We start from the raw sequence: 19,265 nt of genomic DNA on the forward strand, positions 1-19,265 counted from the left end.
CATATAAATGTCCATTTCATGTCAGCAAGTATTATCATTTTTTATTATTTATGTTTCATTCATGACACATCTTTAACCAATACCAAGCAAGCTGCATGTGTTCCCCAATGTGGCATTTCTACTCCAGGCAATATGCAATATGGTACATCTATTCCAGTTAGACTTTTCCTTTGTAGATCCCACAGGTATTTATTTACTACCGTCTTTGTCCTTATTGATTTCACTAGGCCTCTCTCACTCTCTCTCACTCTCTCTCTCTCTCTCTTTCTCTCTCTCTCTCTAACATTCTGTTTGTATCCATTCTTTATAGCCGAATTCAAAGTAAACTTCCCCCAAGAAAATTTTATTGAATAACCCTTGATATTCTTCACTATGCCTAGGGTTTATTTATAGAATCCATGGCATGAGCAGATGCTGGCCATGCCCACTCACGTCCCTTCTCTCCTCACCGTTTCTACAGGAAGCTATGACTCTGTATGAAGGATTTCTATGGTCAATGGAACATGCCCAGCTCATGTGTAGAGCAGGAGGAAGTGCCAGAATTCCCCAGAAAAAAAGGAACCCTCAAGCAATGACATCTGAAAGTTGAAGGACAGATACATCAGCTTTGTCAGTACGTAGTATGAAGCAACTCAATTCCTAAATAGTCTGAGAGGTCGGCATGGTTCATCTCAGTCTCCTACAGCAATAAATGACCTGCTAATGAACGCACTTTGATTGGTGTCCTTCCTTTCTCTCCCTCACATTTCCACATCCCTAAAGGTACTTTCTGATAGATAATTTATATCATCTTCCCACATACTATCTCCACCCAAATTCTTGTTTACAGGTCTGCTCACTTGGGACAGAACAGAAACAATATTACCTCCAGTTCCTAACATGCTGCGTTAAAAATAGTGATTTCCTTTCCTTAATTATTATCTTCCCAACAAGATTATGAACTCCCCTGGTGCAGAGCGTACTGCCGGTCCATGAACTGTTTGTTGATCTGTCAACCATTTGCCACTGTAATGAGATAAGTACAGAACTCAAGAATAAGTGTTTAGAAATTCTTATAGCAATTTTTCATTGGCAGGACATCCAAGCACGTGATCAGTGGGCTTATCACATGGTGGGACCAGTTAGATAGTGTGGAAATGTGTGTGATGAGTCCCATGGTGCACACTGCCTGCTAGTCATAGGCAGAATGACCGTGTGGCAGACGTGAAGAGGTGGTAATTTTTATAAAAGGGCCCTTCCCCACAGATAACTTCAAAATCATCGTTCTAAAGCATCTCAAACAGTTTGCAATCCTGCACCAGGCTTTCCAAGTGTAAGCCTCACATGGTGGAAACTAAAACAGAAACTGACAAAATTCTAAAAGAATTTTAGACAAAAGTGTTAAAAGAATCTGGAAACACTGACAATTTCCCCCATACCTTCCTTTCTCATTTAAACTATTAATACTAAAGTAGTCTTACTCATATTAGTGTTTTATCTGTGGGTAGATTGAAACATAGTGTTCCTCCCGTTTGCCTTCTCCTTCACTGTGAAATTTCAGAAGTATGTGAAACATTTGAAAGCCAATCAGCTTTCACAGTTGTTATCTCCAGGGTAAGTGTGAGGACAAATGGAAATAAAGCCAAACAAAGAATCACTACATCCATTTTTCAAGTCATATATGGGCTGGCACAGTGGCTCATACCTGTAATTCTAGCACTTTGGGAAGCCAAGATGGGAGGATCATTTAAGGCCAGAAGTTTGAGGCTACAATAAACTGTGATGGTGCCATTGCACTCCAGCCTGAGAGACAGTGAGACTCTTTCTCTATTAAAAATAATGATAGGCTCTCTTTCTATGGAGTAGCCATTCTTTTATTCCTTTACTTTCCTTTTTGTTTTTTTTTTTTTCTCAGCAAGGGAAGTTACTTCTGCAAAAGGGCACAGCTTGCACCAGCCACAATCACAAGAGCACACAAGTGTGGTAGGGCAGGGTTTTTATCCCTAACACAGTTCCTAGCACTTCTGTGTTCTTTCCCCATTGGCTGGGGTTGGACCTCACAATCTAAGCTAACTCTATTGGCTAAGGTTTAAAATTGAATAGGGTCTACTTGACAGGAAGGAAGAAGGACTGTCCATTACCAGGTGGGAAGGCATATCTGGACTTGTCTTGGTGTGGCAAAGGCAGGAAGGTAGTTTACAGAACAGGTGGCTAGGAGACAAGGAAGTACAAGGAAGTTGTTCTTAAGAAACAACGAACAGGAGACTAAAGCTTTTTGAAGAGGAATTTATCATTTTGACAATTTCCCCCTCTTGATTTTGTAGTTTTTCCTCTTCAAAATGCCTTAGCACATCTAGGCTCTGCTGTTCTTCTTGGACATCAAGAAGGAAGAGTTTATCTGAATAAGATGGGGGTGAACTAAGGGAGGTTTTCATGAGAGCTGTTTCTATAGGTCTTTGCACTAAACCATATATGCAGGGTATGATACAGCATTCTACAAGAAAGGCCTCTAACCCACTCTGTCTTAGGAGAGACTCTAACTCCCCCAAGTTGAGCCTGTAACCCAACCCCATTCTTTACCCGGGTACCCCACCACTTACCCAAAGTCATTCAATCAGTGCTGCAGTCTTTTTCCTTTCAATCAGGGGGGATCTTTTCAGTATTGTCCCTTTTTTAATAAAAGGCAAGGGTGTTTGACCACCCTCGGGTTAGAGGTCCAAATTAGGAGAGTTAGAGTTAAAATTTAGGGCGTTAGAGGCCCCTCTCGGTAAAGTCCCTCTGGACTAAGAACAGATCTGGAAGTATGGGATGTTAACTGCTATTCTTTTTGGATTAATCTGCCTTGTACTCTTTGCTGATGGCTGTGGGTGACAGGGTTAGGCATGTACAGGATTGTGGGACATGGGGAGCTTTTTCCTCCCTCAAAGGGGAAACCTGAGAGCTGACAGGACTGCTGGGAAAAAATCTTTTCATGATAGCATCCGCAGCAGCCTGAACTTTTCAGTATTGCTGCAATAGATGGGTCTTTCTCTGGCCTCTCTAAGCATTTCACTTTCCCTACCCAGCCACAGACCATGCTTTTCTCTCTCTCCTTTTCCTTTCTTTTCTCTTACTTAGGGAAACCACCTTGCCCAGAGATCATGTGTTGAAACTCCAAGTCGGAGGTTGGATTAAAGATGAAGGGGCCCATCTGGGTGCTAAGCAGAGCAGCTCATGTCGATGTTTTATCACATGTATTATGCTCAGGCCAGAATGAAAAAATAATAATATTCCCTATGATGCAGCTTGATCCCCAGGGCAATGGTGCCACAAGCTGGCAAGCTGGATCACTAGAGCTGCTCAGGGAAAGGGAACCCAAAAGCCTGGCATGCAAGCAAAGGGGTATTTCTTACCAGTCAGATTTCTGGCTTCTTCCTCTCTATGCTAACAGTTGAATGAATGGAAAAGAAAAATCAGTGTTTATGTCCTTTGTAAAGTTTTGATTAACCTGAAAAAATTCTCAGGCTAGCCTTAAATTGGTGTATTTTGTGCTGTTAATTCATTTTTCTGTGTCAAGAGGTACTTCAGGATTAAACACCAGCTTAGAACACCTGCAAGCCCGCTTTTCAAGATGGCCCAGCAAGGTGGTCAGTAACAAACTTGGCTGCAGGTTCCTGAAACAAACAAAAAAACTGGATAAAGTCTCCATCTTGCTTCATGTCCTCAGGAGCTGGACCTTTTAGCCACATGGTGGTACTTTCTTTTGGTCTCTGCCTTCAGGGAACAGGAATTTTAGGGTTCATGTCATAGTTAGCTCTAAAAATCTTTGTAAATCGTTAAAAGCCTTCCCTAACTCAGAATTAACTACTCTGACTCATTCTGGGAAAAGAAATGGAGACTGCCCTGTGCTGCAGCTTACTGGTTAAGTTTTTGCATTCTCACAGTGGTACTCCAGGTTCCATTCCCCACCTAAGAAGTAAGTTGTTTCTGGTTTAATATCTGTGTGACCTTATCTATTCTCTTCTTCACGGACTGTCTTAAGTTTTCCTTTCTCTAAGCACATAGGAGGTGACACTAGGTGAACTTAAAAAGCCGGAAATATTGGCCCTTTGGCATATTAAATTCTAAAAGGACTTTATCAAATAGTGCAATGGTTAAAATCAGCTTAATTAAAAGTGTATAAATAAGCTATAGATATACTTAAAAGGTCTTTATGTTTTTCTCTTCTTGGATCTTATTTTTCTAGAAAAGGCTGCTTCTTCTCAGTTTATTGAATTATTTTTCTCCTTTTTTTTTTTTTTTTTTGCCTTGCCAGTCTTAATACAAAAATGAGAGGCTGTAAGGTAATTTCTAGTAGCCTGGGAGCCCTGGGAAAAAACAGAGGAGGTGCCACAGACCCTGTTTTGAGAAAAAAGCCTCTGTTTTCCTCGTGAAACCCCAGGAATTAAAAGCAGATAGACCTCCCTCAAAATCAAAGGCTCTGTTTTGTTTTGTTTCACTTTTTGTCTGAAGGTTTTAAGTTTGGGGGTATCAGAAATTACTTCACATTATGAAAGAGTTTTAGTGGCAATAACTTGGTAAGAAATATACTTTAATGGATGGCTGATAGTAGTTATGAAGGGATACTTAACTCTTCGAACACTTGGATCAGAGAAGCATACTCTGGGCCACGTCGAAGATAAGAAAACATTTTCGCCCCCCACTGGGAGATGAGACTCCCATGAGGGATGGGCTGATTACAAAATGGACTGATTGGCTTTGGGTTGCCTTGCAATGACATACAGAGTAGAAGCACTGCATTGCCTTCTCTTATATTATTTCCCTCCTTTTGGGGATTCAGTAATCAGTCTAAAATGGCATCCTTAATTTTGAGGATCTGTCTTTGCCTTCAACCGCTTATTTGCTGCTTATTTGGCCCTGGAAATGCATGCTTTCCTGACCCTGTTTTTCCAAGAGCTCCACTCTGAGGCCCATAATCCCATTAAGAAACTGGCAAATGAAAAATCTTACAAGTGCTGAATCTTCTGTCTATGTATTTATACGTGTTGCATGTTTATATATAAAAGAGCTCTCATTAATTGGCTTAGAAAAACAAGAGCTTAAATCAAATATTTTGTCAGAACAGTAGAAACTTTAATGCTTTTTTTGTTCACATAACTTTCGTAATCTTTTGGAAATAAAGACAGTTTTAAAGATTATTGGTAAAATAAAACATCTTGAAAATGCAGACATTTGGTCTAAATTAAAGTCAGATATCAGATTTGCTAAATGCTAAGGTCAAACTGTTTCTCTGAGCTGAAAATTGTTCAATTTACCTACCTTAGAGCCCTTAGATTCTAGATAAGGCCTGGAGACACATGGGGTTAGCCACGCCCCCTAGCTATGCTGGAGAGTCAGCTCTTATCTGCACTTCCACCTGGTGTGTCCTAGATGAGGCTCCACACCTAGTACATAATTAAAATCTCAGATTGACCAAGTTTTCCACCAAAAATAAAAGTTTCTAAGAGTTAATATTATAACATGGAATTAAAACCACTAAAGAAACATTTTTACATGCAAGATGTGTAAAGAGAGTAAAATGTATTTCGGTGAAAGATTATAAGAAGTTAGGGGCATGTGGACTTTTTTCTGCCTAGACTAAAGTGTTAAAGGATTGTTTTCATTAAGAAAAAAATCTAAAGGTTTAAACAAGTTGTGGAAGGTTCATACAAAAATTAATTGTAAGAGATTCTGTGTGTGAACATATTGGCTAAAGTTAAAGGGGGTATTATTCAGTTTTTCCATAAATTAAACATTGGAATAAAAGCACAAGAAGTTTTTCTGATTAGCTGTTTCAAAAAGAAAAATTGTAAAGTGTTATAAAAGGTTTTTAAGAATCTTACCTTATGGCTAAACATTAAACTTGGGTAAATATGTTTATAAGGTTTTATTAAACATTGGGTTTAACATTAACAGGATATTAATGTAAAGGTGAAATTTGGCTTATTTGACATAAAAATCATGCAGGAAACATTATCAAATGTGAAATCATATTTTGCTTTCTTTGGGCTATATTTGCATAAATATATTATTCATATATGTTCCAAAGTTATGGGAAACTCCTGTAATTCTAGTATGACTTAGTGTATATTATTACTAATTATAATTATGTAAAATTTTGTGTGCTACAGAAGTTACCAAATTTCCTTTTCAACTGTAGCTTTAATAGTGGCTGTCCTAAAACATTTTGTCATGCACAGACAATTGTCTTGTTTTAATCCTCTTTAGAAGGTGATTTATAATCAACTATAGAACTCTAGCAGGTGTTCTTAAATGCAGGTGTCTAATTGAAAATTGCAATATTAGAATAGAAACAACTTTCAAAACTCTCATAAAGAGCTACAATGTTCATAAATATCAAATAGAACAGGAGTTAACTGAATTAACTGAACCTATAGAAAACTAAAGTAACCTTTTTAACTTGCTTAAAACATTGCTGATACTTTGTTTTCTTTTTTGGAGTCATGGAGCTTTTTTGTTTGTTTGATTTTTGTTTTGTTTTGTTTTTTAGCTATTTATAGCTTTTAGCAATTGAGTAAAGTATATTCCTGTGAACAAAATTTGGAGCGTATTTGTTTCTCTCTACCTAATTTCTCCATAATTTGGAAACTAGTTGTGAGTATCTTTAACTTATGGCAATATAATTATTTGTGTAAGTGCAATAAAAATTTGTTTTCTTTTGTAACAGGACACAATTTGGAGAAATAGGTTATTTTACCAAAGCTTTGACTGGAATGGTGTGTTTTTCTTTAAGGAATCAAACTTGACTTATAGAGCCAATAAAAGCCCCTTGGGAAACCGGCCTTATACCTTGCCTACACAGTCCCTGTATGGGATTTCTGACCTGTGGTAAGTAAAAAATGTCACTCTCTATCAGGTTCAGGAGCCCCAAGTTATCTTGGGACATCAAAAGGAGAGAAATTCATTCAACTCGTAGGTATTTGAGGGTACAAATCCATGGCAGGACTCAGCTTTTAAAAAGTTGTATCTGAGATTCCTTATGAAACAGAATTCCATCAAAGTCAATTAAAAAGCCTATGTGAAAAATAATTATTCTTGCTGCACTTTATACAAATAATCATGCCAAGTATAATAAAGCAAATCAGTCTTACCATGATTTGTCTTTAGTAAAAATGGGAAACTGGAGTCTGAAATACTATGTTACAAGAACTAGGGTATACTTGTTATTAGATTCTAGTCTCATTAGTTGTTTTTAAGTTTGTTTCTTCAATTTAGGGTAACTGATTCTTCCTGTGAACCAATCAGTGATCTCTGATTGCTGCTCAGAAGAAACCAGAGGGATGGGCAATGTAATAATCTGGATCAGTATTCTAATTCTAGGCACATTATAATCAATTAGCAACCCCATGTAAGCTTAGTTCTAACAGTCGCCCAGTTCATTAAAAGCCTACTAATTTAGTTTACTTGGAATAACTTTACTTATTTTCCTTTACTCTTGTGGAATATATTGCTGTTTTACTCTTTGCGTAGGAATACAGAACAAGATCACTGAGTGTTTTCTTAAACTAACACTTATTAATCTCCCAGATATCACCTCTTGTTGAAACTCAAGAGTCAGACATGGCTCTCACCATACTGATGCTTTCTGACTGAGTTCCTGGCTACCCTGAATACAAGAGACCCTCATAAGTAGGCAGGAATATCATCGCCCTTATTCAGCCTGAAGAAGTTATAGAAGATGAATCTTTGTCCCTCTGCAACCCTTAGGATTAAGGGTTCTCTTATAAAAGAAAGCACAGAAATGTCAGAGGTTTGTGAACCAAAACAACTCCATCTTAAATAGGAGCTGGGTAAAAGAAGGCTGAAATCTGGGCTGCATTCCCAGACAGTTAAGGCATTCTAAGCCACAGGATGAGATCGGAAGTCAGCACAAAATACAGGTCATAAATACCTTGCTGATAAAACAGGTTGCAGTAAAGTAGCCAGCCAAAACCCACCAAAACCAAAATGGCAATGAGAGTGACCTCTGGTCCTCCTCACTGCTGCACTCCCACCAGTGCCATGACAGTTTACAAATGCCATGGCAGTGTCAGGAAGTTCCCTGTACGGTCTAAAAAAGGGAGGTATGAATAATCTACCCCTTTTTTAGCATATCATCAAAAAACAATTATAAAAATGAGCAACCAGCAGTCCTTGGGGATGCTTTGTCTACAGAGTAGCCATTTTTTATTCCTTTACTTTCTTAATAAACTTGCATTCATTTTACAAAAAGAAAATAATATTAAGATAAAGGCATATATGAAGACTCCAATCTAGTTATCACACAGGAGTTCTATGTAATAGAACAAGAGTCATTCATCAACAGACTCAACATTAAGCTGTCCTAAAATCCCAGAGGGTTTATAACAATAATGTAGTAAAATTGCTAACTATTAATTGATTTTCAGTTTTCCTTTTTTTCCTCAATGACAGCCCTATGCGGGGGTTGGGTTGCAATGTGCCCATCTATCAAAACTATATTTCTCAATTTTATTTGGAAATAGGAACAGCTAAGTAGGCATATAAGGGAAACATTGGGTGGTGTTCTTGAGCAAGTGCCTTTAAAAGAAGCAATCTTCTCATGTGAAAGGTTCCTTTTGCCTTTCTCCTCTTCCTTCAGTCTGGAATACAGATATAATAGTTAGCACTCCAGCAGCCTCCTTGTGAATATCAGGACACAGCTGATACTTTCAGAATGGCAGAGCAGTGAACTGGAAGAGCCTTGGGCACTGATAAACCACAATAATATACCAAGATTTATTGCATAACAAACCACTCCTAAAACTTAGATTAAAACAAATTCACTTGTTTAGCTTCACTTCTGCATTTTGAAAGTTTGGGCTGGGCTAAACTAGATGATTTTTTCCAACCTGGGCTAGTGTTGATTGATTCTGTATGCCTTCACTCGTAGGTCTTTAGTCAGCTAGCAGGTCAGCCGAGGTTAGCAAGTTTCTGATGGCCTCAGTTGTGATAGCTAGAAGAATAGAAGCCTTTCTGCTTATGGTCTCTCTCTAGCAAACAGCAGAGTCCCAAGAGAAGAGGTATGCAAAGTCTTTGAGACTCACACTTGGGACTTGCCTATTGTCACTTTTGTCACACACTGTTCGTCACAAGGCCACTCTGGATTGTAGGTTGAAGAAATAGACCTCTGATATGATTTGGTTGTGTCCGCACCCAAATCTCATCTTGAATTGTAGCTCCCATAATTCCCACATGTTGTGGGAGGAACCCAGTGAGAGATAATTGAATTATGGGATCAGTTTCCCCCCTACTCTTCTCATGGTAGTGAATGAGTCTCACCAGATCTGATGACTTTATAAGGGGTTTCCCCTTCTGCTTGGCTCTCATGCTTTCTTTGCCTGCTGCCATGTAAGACATGACCTACCTCCTCCTTCTCCTTCTACCGTGATTGTGAGGCCTCCCCAGTCATGTGAAACTGTGAGTCAATTAAACCTCTTTCCTTTATAAATTACCCACTCTTGGGTATGACTTTATTAGCAGCATGAGAATGGACTAATACAACCTCTCCCTTAATGAGAAGAGTTGTAACAAGTCATGACCAATTTTGCAATCTACCACACATACCAACCTTGAACTAACTAAAATCTGTGCTCCTTAATACTTAGAGAATAAATCCCTTGTCTACTTTATGTCATGATTTTCTTTGTACTTTATCAGCAGAGTTAGCATAATTCCTACCTACCTGATACAAACACTGTAAGAAGCAGTCAGACATTTGCTCTTTTTTAAAGGACAGAATGGTAGCCTATTGACCCATGAAATTAGCCTGGACTGCCTTGAAGGAATGTTTGATTCCAGGCTGAAAATAGATTTACATTCAGGAGTATACACAGAGAAGGCAAAACAAGAAATTTTATCACTTGATGTGCTGCAATTCCAAGAAAGAAACGAATACTAATCTTGTATATACACTCCACCACCACTTATACCACCACCATCACCATCACCTCTATCAACAGCACCACAGGTGACACTTAGTAGAGAAAAAAAATATGACTTCTTCTGTGGAATAGATTGATAGTCTTTGTATTGTATCCCTAAGTCAGAATTCAGGCAAGGGAGTAATGGGACAATCATGTAAGGGTAATTTGAAGAGAATTTAATTAAAAAAAAAAACTAATTTAAAAGATCTGGGCAGCAGGGGGGAAACAATGGTTCATGCTGTACTTTGGGCCCTGGGACTTGAAAGAAAGGTATTTCATGTATTAATCCATTCTTACTTTGCAATGAAGAAATACCCGAGACTGGGTAATTTATAAAGGAAAGAGGTTTAATTGACTCACAGTTCTGCAGGGCTGGGAGGCCTCAGGAAACTTACAATCATGGCAGAAGGCACCTCTTCACAGGGCAGCAGGAGAGAGAATGAGTGCTGAATGAAGGAGAAAGCCCTTATAAAACCATCAGATCTCATGAGAATTAACTCACCATCATGAGAACAGCATGGAGAAACCACCCCCATGATTCACTTGTGTTCACCTGATCCTGCTGTTGACACATGGGGATTATTACAATTCCAGATGAGATTTGGGTGGGGACACAGAGCCAAACCATATCACTTCACTACCAGCTTTAGACCTGAAGAGATTAAGGGAGCTGGCAGCTATCTGAACCCAAAGGCAGGTAGAAGTCTGGGTAGAGAGGACCTTCCTTTAGGAGATGCAACCAATCCATGGTGACTCTACAGGCAAGTTTCTAGGCAAATCAGTGCCTTAATTACCCCCTTGTCTCTCTACCATCACCTGCTAGTGCTCCCTGATAGCCAATGCAATAGAAGTCAGAGGACAGAGAAGCTGGTTGGTGTAGTCTATACAGGTCAGTGTCTGAGAACAGGATGGAGACATGGAGAGAGGTTCTGGAAAGGTGATCAGAAGACATCTATGGGGTAAAAAAAAGAGAGAGAGATATCATCTCTAACCAAAGGAGTTGCAAAAAAGAGTGTAGCTGTTTTTGCAAACACCCAGTGGGCCTCATATTGAAATAACTACTATTTCTTATGTCCTTGTTAACATTTTATTATTACTTCTATTAGTCTGCTAGGACTGCCACAACAAAATACCACAGACTGGATGACTTAAACAAAATGCACTGTTGTACAGTTCTAGAGGTGGAAAGTCCTCAGTCAGGGTGTCAGCAGAATTGGCTTCTCCTGAGGCCTCTGTCCCTGTCTTGCAGATGGCTGCCTTCTTGCTGTGTCCTCACCTGGTCTTTCCTCTGTGGTCACATCCTACATATCTCTTTCCCTTCTTACAAGGACCCCACTGCTATTGGATTAGAGTCTCACTCTAATGACCTCATTTAACTTCACTACCTTAAAGGCCCGGTCTCCAAATACAGTCACATTGAGATGAGAGCTTCAACCTATAAATGTTGAGGACACCATTGAATCTGTAACATTACTCTATGTCCTCAATTGCTGTTTCATTCTGATCAAAAGGGTTCCTTTCTGAAGCTTTTAAACTGTAAGCTCTCCCAAACTGCTGTGGCTAGTTAATGCAATAAGAAGAGGCTGTTTATGAAGGAGCAAGAAATATATGAAATTCCAAATAGTAAATTCATTTCAAATATCCTGTCAAAATTTAAACCCAAAACTCTTTTAAGAATTCAATTCTTGGCTGTGCACAGTGGCTCATGTCTGTAAACCCAACACTTTGGGAGGCCGAGGTGGGCAGATCACAAGGTCAGGAGTTCAAGACCAGCCTGGCCAATATCGTGAAACCCTGTCTCTACTAAAAATACAGAAATGAGCCAGGTTTGGTGGCAGGTGCCTGTAGTCCCAGCTATTCAGGAGGTTGAAGCAGGAGAATCGCTTGGACCCAGGGGGCAGAGGTTGCAGTGAGCCGAGATTGTGCCACCACATTCCAGCCTGGATGACAGAGCGATTCCATCTCAAAAAAAAAAAAAAGGAAAAAATTCTGCTTGACATTTGGTACCAGGAAAATTTTCTCACTAGGATGTCTTGGAATTTTCCTTAGAACTCTGTGGGCTTGAATGATTTGACATTATCTAAAGGAGATCATGTTAATGGTACTGCTATACACACACACACACACACACACACACACACACACACACACACACTCCATCTTAAAACATTGCATGGTAATTAAATGCTGTTTTCAAACTAGCATCTGTAACTCTAAAACTATAGAAAATCAGATTTTTTTGTTTAACACAAGAGCCCCAAATTCTCTTTTCTTCCTGTGGATAAAAGAAAATGTGATAGATGGAAGACAATGATGAATTACTTATCTTAAAATATTGAGTATAGAAGATTTTGTATCTTCCCTTGCAGATGTGTGACATGGATAAAAAACACCCCATGGTGGAAAGAGGTGTCAGAAAGCATCTCGACAATAAGAGAAAAATGAGGAATCCAAAATGGTGCCCGGGCATTGGTAGGTGGTGAAACCAGCCATCTGGCCCTGTGCCCTGTCCTCAGAAGTGCCCCTGCAACCACAGCAGGTACATTTCCTTTTAGTGTCCTGGGAACCAAGTATTTTCTGTTGGTGGCATCTCTCTTGCAGAAGGTGAATCTTTGCCTGGCTTACCTGAGATTTAGACCATCCTACTTCCAGCCTCCACTAACACAAACTAGGTTGGTTCACAACAGGCTGCCATAAAATTTCTCATTTTTTCTGTGTTTGAAATGTGTAACTTTTGCTCTACTTCGTAAGTAAGACTTCTTGAGTTGACAGCTCTAAAACTTCCACTAAAAAATAATGGATTTGTCAAACTTTTGAGCAAAGTATAGATGACACTTCTAAAGATTTGAATGTAATTTCTTCTTTAAGGGTACTCACAGAAAGGGAAAATATGATCTTACTACATTGACCATGAAAATTCTGAGGTTCATATAGAGTCTAAAGTCATTAGAAAATGTAAATCTCAAGAAAATCCCTAATACTAAATATATGTGTACATATTGCCCATAGTTGTGTAGTACGTATTCATGTATCATATATGCATAGGTACTTGTATGTTCTTATTCATACATTAAAATATGTATGAATGTATAAGATGAAGCTGGAAATTATTGACACATATTGTAACTAAATAAAGCAAACCTTTAACAACCTAAACATGCCAATATAAACTCTCAGAATTTCCAGAAAAGTTCAATTTTAATTAACCCTATCTCCTCTCATAGCCAAATTATGGTGATCTTCATGGATATTACCGATGCTTCTTCTTCCAAAGAAGGTTGTTATTTAAACTCACAAATTGGTATAAATACATTCAGTACATTAGTAATCAAAGTACCCAATACAAAAATGATTTTCTACTTGGAAACTGTGCCTTCCAAATGGAAAAATTAAAGAACTCAATTGAGAGAGAAAATATTTATTCAAAAAGTAAATATTACAAATGCACGAAATTGCCAAATATACTGACTGTAATTTTGATGAACTGGAAATCTTCAGCAAATAAAAGTTTGGGTTTCTCCCCACATAAAATATTACTGGCTAGATTGTTGAGACTTTTGTTATTACCCAGGGCCCTCCAGTGGCAGGACACTTGTGTGTTGCATAATGTTGGCTTATAATTATTTTAAGCATTATGGAAGTATATCAAGGACCACATTCACTCCTTCTATTAAATCATTCATTTAAAAGATATTTGTTGCACACCTATTACATAAAATGTCCTTGGGTCTCAGCACTTTAAAAAAGCAATGATCCTTGCCCTTGTGGAGCTTACAATCAAGATACAAAAAAAAAATGTAAGTGAGTGATATAGTACATTAGATGATAATAAGAACTATGGAAAAGAGAAAAAGAAATGCAGCATTGGAAGACTTCAACAAAACTTTGTTTTGTTTCCATCTAGGTTTGAATTTGTCTTAGGTTGATAATGGTTTTCTTAAAGTAATTTTCAGTTGGCCTGGTATGGTGGCTCACGCCTATAATCCCAGCACTCTGGAAGGCCAAGGCGGGTGAATTGCATGAGTCAAGAATTCGAGACCAGCCTGGCCAACATGATGAAACCTCATCTCTACTAAAAATACAAATATTATACATAAATAGAATATGGAAAAAAATACAAAAATTAGCCAGGCGTGGTGGCGGGTGCCTGTAAATCCCAGCTATTCAGAAGGCTGAGGCACGAAAACCTCTTGAACCCAGGAGGCAGAGGTTGCAGTGAGCCAAGATTGTGCCATTGCACTACAGTCCAGGCAACAGAGAAAAAACTCTGTCTCAAAAAAACAAAAAAAAAAAAAGTAATTTTCAGTTTTAGCCATCTTTAAAGAAAATTAAGGGACAACAAATTTGGAAACAGGACTAATGCACTTATAATCCATTCTCTGAAGAAGCTGATCTAATCACTTTTTTCGATGGATAATCTATCACTACTCCTGGCCTGCCACATCGCCCATTGCTATTTTGTCACAGGGCCCTTGCTAGTTGTCTTTCATCCATTAAAGAAAGTTAATTGCCCACAATGTGTGGAGCTGTGAGCAAATGCCCCAGCAGAAGAACAACAATCCTCCATCCCTTCTCATCTCTCTGGAGGCATCCAAAGTCTCAACTGCAGGGTGAAGAAGAACCATTGTCATGGGCTTATTAAAAAGGGTTCCTGCTGATAAGTAGGGGCATGCATTTTTTCTGATACTACATTTTGTCCGTTAGAGTTCAAGAACCTAAGAACGACATAGTCTTTCATTCCATATTTCACGATACAGAGTGACATATAGGTTTCTACATGTTAATCTTCTTTCACGTGCCAGCCAATGCTGAAGGGATATTAGTCCACCTGAATTGAAATGAGTAACAATTAAGCATCAAGTGGTAAAAATCTCCCTGATGGTTCTGCGACATTGCAATAACCTTACCTGATGCACGATTGTTTTCCCACATCACTGTGGGAAATATGCAGAGGAGGTACCTATCCTTCAGTTAGCAACTCCCTAGATTATTATGTTTTGCCAGTCTTAGAAACTGTGTCTTGGGTTGTACTTAGAAAGTAACATTTGCAAGGTATTTTGGAAAAGAAAAATGTAGCTGTACAAAAGAAGTTTTGATAGGTATGGTACCTAGTGTTAAACCAGGAGATGTACATTACTTAAGGTATTATGATAATATTGAGAATAAAAAACTTGTTGGATATAAGAGCCATGTTGATAAATGATATTTAATGTATACCTTTTAAAATATTGCAAATACCTCTTATAATATGGTAAACAAAAAAAGTATGAATGTGTATTTAGAAAAAAAAGATGTAAAAATCATAAGATGTATCTTTCAGAAGCAACTTTGAAATACTGTAATACTGAAAGAGGTATCAAAAGGGATAACTATATAAAAACATTAAACCTCCTTATTATTTTCTTAAAGACATTAATTCCGAAATTCCTTTAAGTGAAAACTTCCTTTAACCCTGTATTTCTGATTACATTTTTAATCAATTGAAATATTATATATGGCCATGAATATGCAAGACTTCATAGTTAGCCATACTAGTGTAGGGAATTCTGAAAATATGAGGTAAGGTGTTTAGATACAAGAGAGGCACAGAATTCCAAAGAATAACAATATTAAGAAGAAATTTGTTAGATAAAGTTGAAAGCTGGAAATATTCACCAGCATTAAATTCTTTTCAGAGTTTGACAACCAAGCAAGCATTCTTTTCAGGTTGTCTAAAAAATTCCTCTTGAATTCAGATGGATTTCAAAGGTTCAGTGTTATTTCCCATGAAATATAAAAATAGTGCATGCTAATTGACTGTCATGGTACCTGTATTAAAATTGGCATCTGTAACTTCAAGAAGTTTTGATTGGCAGAAGATCCCAGACACATTCCATCTCCTCTTTATTTGGCCAAAGGAAAAGTTAACAAGTCAATGGCCCTGAAAGGTAATGTGTAGAGGATTTGTATCGCCAATTCCAAACCAGTCACTCTTCATGCAGTAACAAGGCTAGCTAATACTCCATATTTATGCTTCAGATAAAGCAACAGCTAGACTCTCGTGTTCTTATCTTTAAAATGGACTTCATCACACTTCACATTCCTGAAGGCATAGGCTGGGGTCAGGACTTCCCTAAGATGCTGTAAAGCTCCAAGACCTTTGATGTCACACTTTAAAAACTTCAGAATACTCCCATTGACCAGAAAAGTCAAAATACTGCTGTGCCTGGAAAGCAATATTCCTGATTACCTGGCTGCCCACTGAACCACCCCTCAGCTGATCCATTCTCTCATTACATCCCAAGGTGAGTCTCTAAACCACCAGAAAGCTTTCTCATTTTTTTGAAACCATACTCATTATTTTATCATCTAAAATGGGCTTCCTCTCTAGCTATCCTAATTCTACCCAGCTGTGATAAGCAGAAGAAGGACCCCAATCTCTGGAGCCTGTAACTATTTTACCTGACACAGCAAAAGGGCCTTTTCAGATACGGTTGTTAACTATCTTGAGATGGGAAGATTTTCCTGGATTAACAGGGTGGGTGCCATCTAATCACAATGATCCCTATTAGTGAAAGAGGGAAACGAGAAGCAGTCAGAGAAGGACATTTATTAGATGGAAGCAGAGGACAAAGCTATGTGATTGTTGGCCTTAGTTTGGGAAGATGAGCCAGGAATACTGCAGCCTCCAGAAGGAACCAGATTCTCCCCTAGAGTCTCAGAAGAAATGCAGCCCTGCTAACATCAATACATTAGCTGATTTTGGACTTCTGATCCCCAGAACTTTAAGAATAAATCTGTATTTTAAATCACTAAGTTTGTGGTCATTTGTTACAGCAGCAATAGGAAACTGATACACCAGCCTTCAAGGTTCAAGTCTCACTTCCTTGGAAGTTTGACCAAAGCACTCTAACTCACTCTGCTTTTTCTTAAAAATTACTTTCTATATCTACTTGAGTTTTAGCATTGTACCTCCAGTGTAATACATCTGGTAGCAGTAAAATTGCATTTTGATATATAAGTGAGAAGCTTGTGCTGAAAATCCACATAATGCTGGTAACAGGCAATCCATAAAAATGGATAAAAGCACTTAGGGTTTGTAACATAAATAGGAAGAAAGACGTGTCTGTTTCTTTTTATCCTGTTTAGGAATACTCTGCCTACTCTAAAGTCAAATGATAGTTTGCTATGTTTTTTTCTAGACAATTTTTGATTTAGTTTATAATTAATTTTATATATTATACGAGGCAGGAATTGAAGTTCATTATTTTCCCACATAGATAACCACTGCTCCAGAGCTTTTTGTTGAAAGGTTCCTTTTCCACATTGAATTAATTTTGTGTCTTCGTCAAAAAAGGAACTTAAATATGCATCAATTTATTTCTGAAGTCTCTATTATGTTTCATTAATAGACATGTCTGTCTTTAAACCAGCATCACACTGTCTTGATTATTATATCTTCACAGTAAGTGTTAAATCAGGTAGGGTAAGTACTCCAAATTTCTTCTTTGTTTTCATTCTTCCTGTTCTTTTGTATGTGTTTCTAAATAAACTTTAGAAACAGTTTGTTAAATTTTGTAAAACAAAATGGACACCCTACTGGGATTTTTAAAATAGAATTACATTGCATTTATAGATCAATTAAGGATAATTATATTTTTATAATATCATATATAATCATGTCTCTCCAGTTTTTTCCCAACGGTATATTTAAAAAGTTTTTGGAATACACCAGGTGCAGTGGCTCACACCTGTAATCCCAGCAGTTTGGAAGCCCTAGGCAAATAAATTGCCCAGCTCAGGAGTTAAAGACCAGCCTGAGCAACATGATAAAACCCTGTCTCTACCAAAAAGATACAAAAAAATTAGCTGGGTGTGGTGGCACATGACTGTGGTCCCAGCTACTTGGAAGGCTGAGGTGGGAGGATCACTTGAGCCTGTGAGGCAGAGATTTCAGTGAGCCAAGATTCCATCACTGCTCTCCAACCTGGATGACAGAGTGAAAAAAAAAAATCTATCTCTAAAAATAAAAAGTAAAAATAAAAATATTTTTAAAATATACAGAAAGGTTGAAAGAGTTTTTTCAATCATGAATGTACACTGAGTTTTCTCATACTTTCATTGCACATATAAACATGATTATGTTTTTCTTTCCTTTCATTATTAGTGTGGTAAATCACATTGAATGATTTTTGATGTGTAAAGCCAACCTTGCATTCCTGGGATAAACCCCACTGGGTCATGATGAGTTCTTCATTTATTTGTGTTCTTGGATTTAATGTAACTTTTTGAGAACTGTTGAATCTAATTTCAAGAGAGATAATGGTCTAAAAGTTTCTTTCCCTGTAATGACCTTTTTAGGTTTTGGCATCAAGGATATATGTCTTCATGCAAGGAACTGAGGAGTGTTCTGTCTGAAGGAATTAATTGGTGAAGCCATATGGACTGGGCAATTTTTTGCAGGATAATTTTTTTAGCTGAAAATTCAAATTTATAAGTAGACACAGATACATAAATTTTAAATTTCTTGTACTTGTTTTGGAAATTTTTCCATTACATCTAAGTTCTTGAATTTATTTGCACAAAATATTCATGATACTCCTCTATTATTTTTGTATTACTTGCAGGATTTGTAGTAAAGTATTATCTTTCATTCCTGATATTGGTAGTTTGTGTTTTTTTCCTCTCTTTGTGTTTTGTTTTGTTTTCCTTCTGTTTGTTTTTTTTTTTTTTTTTTTTTTTTTCCTTGCAGAGGAGAATGAATTTAGATAGATTCTTCTTACTTGTATTAATTTTATATCAAATGTGTTGATTATATTCTTGGGTTTCTCTTTTATTTATTTCCACTCATATTTATTAGTTCTTATTTTTGTAATTAATTCCAGGTTTAATTTCTTTTTTTTTTCTTTGTTATGGCTTATTTTTATAGCTTCTTACTCTATATAATTATAGCCATGATTTTGCCTCTAAGTGGTGCCTTGGCTGCATGTTATAAATTTTTATATATTGTGTCTTTATATCATATAATTCATAATATTTTCTAATTAATCCTGTGATTCCTTCTTTAACCTATTAGCTACTTAAGGATGGTTACTTATTTCCCAATATTTTGATTGCTAATTTAATTTCCTTATGTTCAGAATAGTATATTGTATATTTCAATTCTTATGTATTTATCAAAACATGTTTTATGATCTGTCATGTGTTCTATCTTTATGAATGTCCCACATGTATTAGAAAAGAATGTATATTCTACAATTATTGGGTACAATGTTCTAGATGGTTTTGCTGTTTGTAATTAGAGTTGTTCCCCAATATGAATGCTTTTATTTTTGTATATGTCCT

The 19,265-nt window shown here is 37.4% G+C and overlaps 1 long non-coding RNA gene across 1 annotated transcript in view; it reads left to right on the plus strand.

Annotated features, from left to right (window-relative positions):
• The window catches only part of LOC104652092 (uncharacterized), an 83,280-nt gene extending 70,187 nt beyond the window's left edge, over positions 1–13,093 (plus strand). Inside the window, exon 3 of the long non-coding RNA XR_745438.1 lies at positions 12,311–13,093. This is a non-coding gene — a long non-coding RNA (uncharacterized LOC104652092). The remainder of the gene's footprint in view (positions 1–12,310) is intronic.
• The last annotated feature ends 6,172 nt before the right edge of the window (positions 13,094–19,265 follow it).

This window comes from Saimiri boliviensis, chromosome 1 (assembly GCF_048565385.1).
Source record: "Saimiri boliviensis isolate mSaiBol1 chromosome 1, mSaiBol1.pri, whole genome shotgun sequence".
NCBI lineage: Eukaryota > Metazoa > Chordata > Mammalia > Primates > Cebidae > Saimiri > Saimiri boliviensis.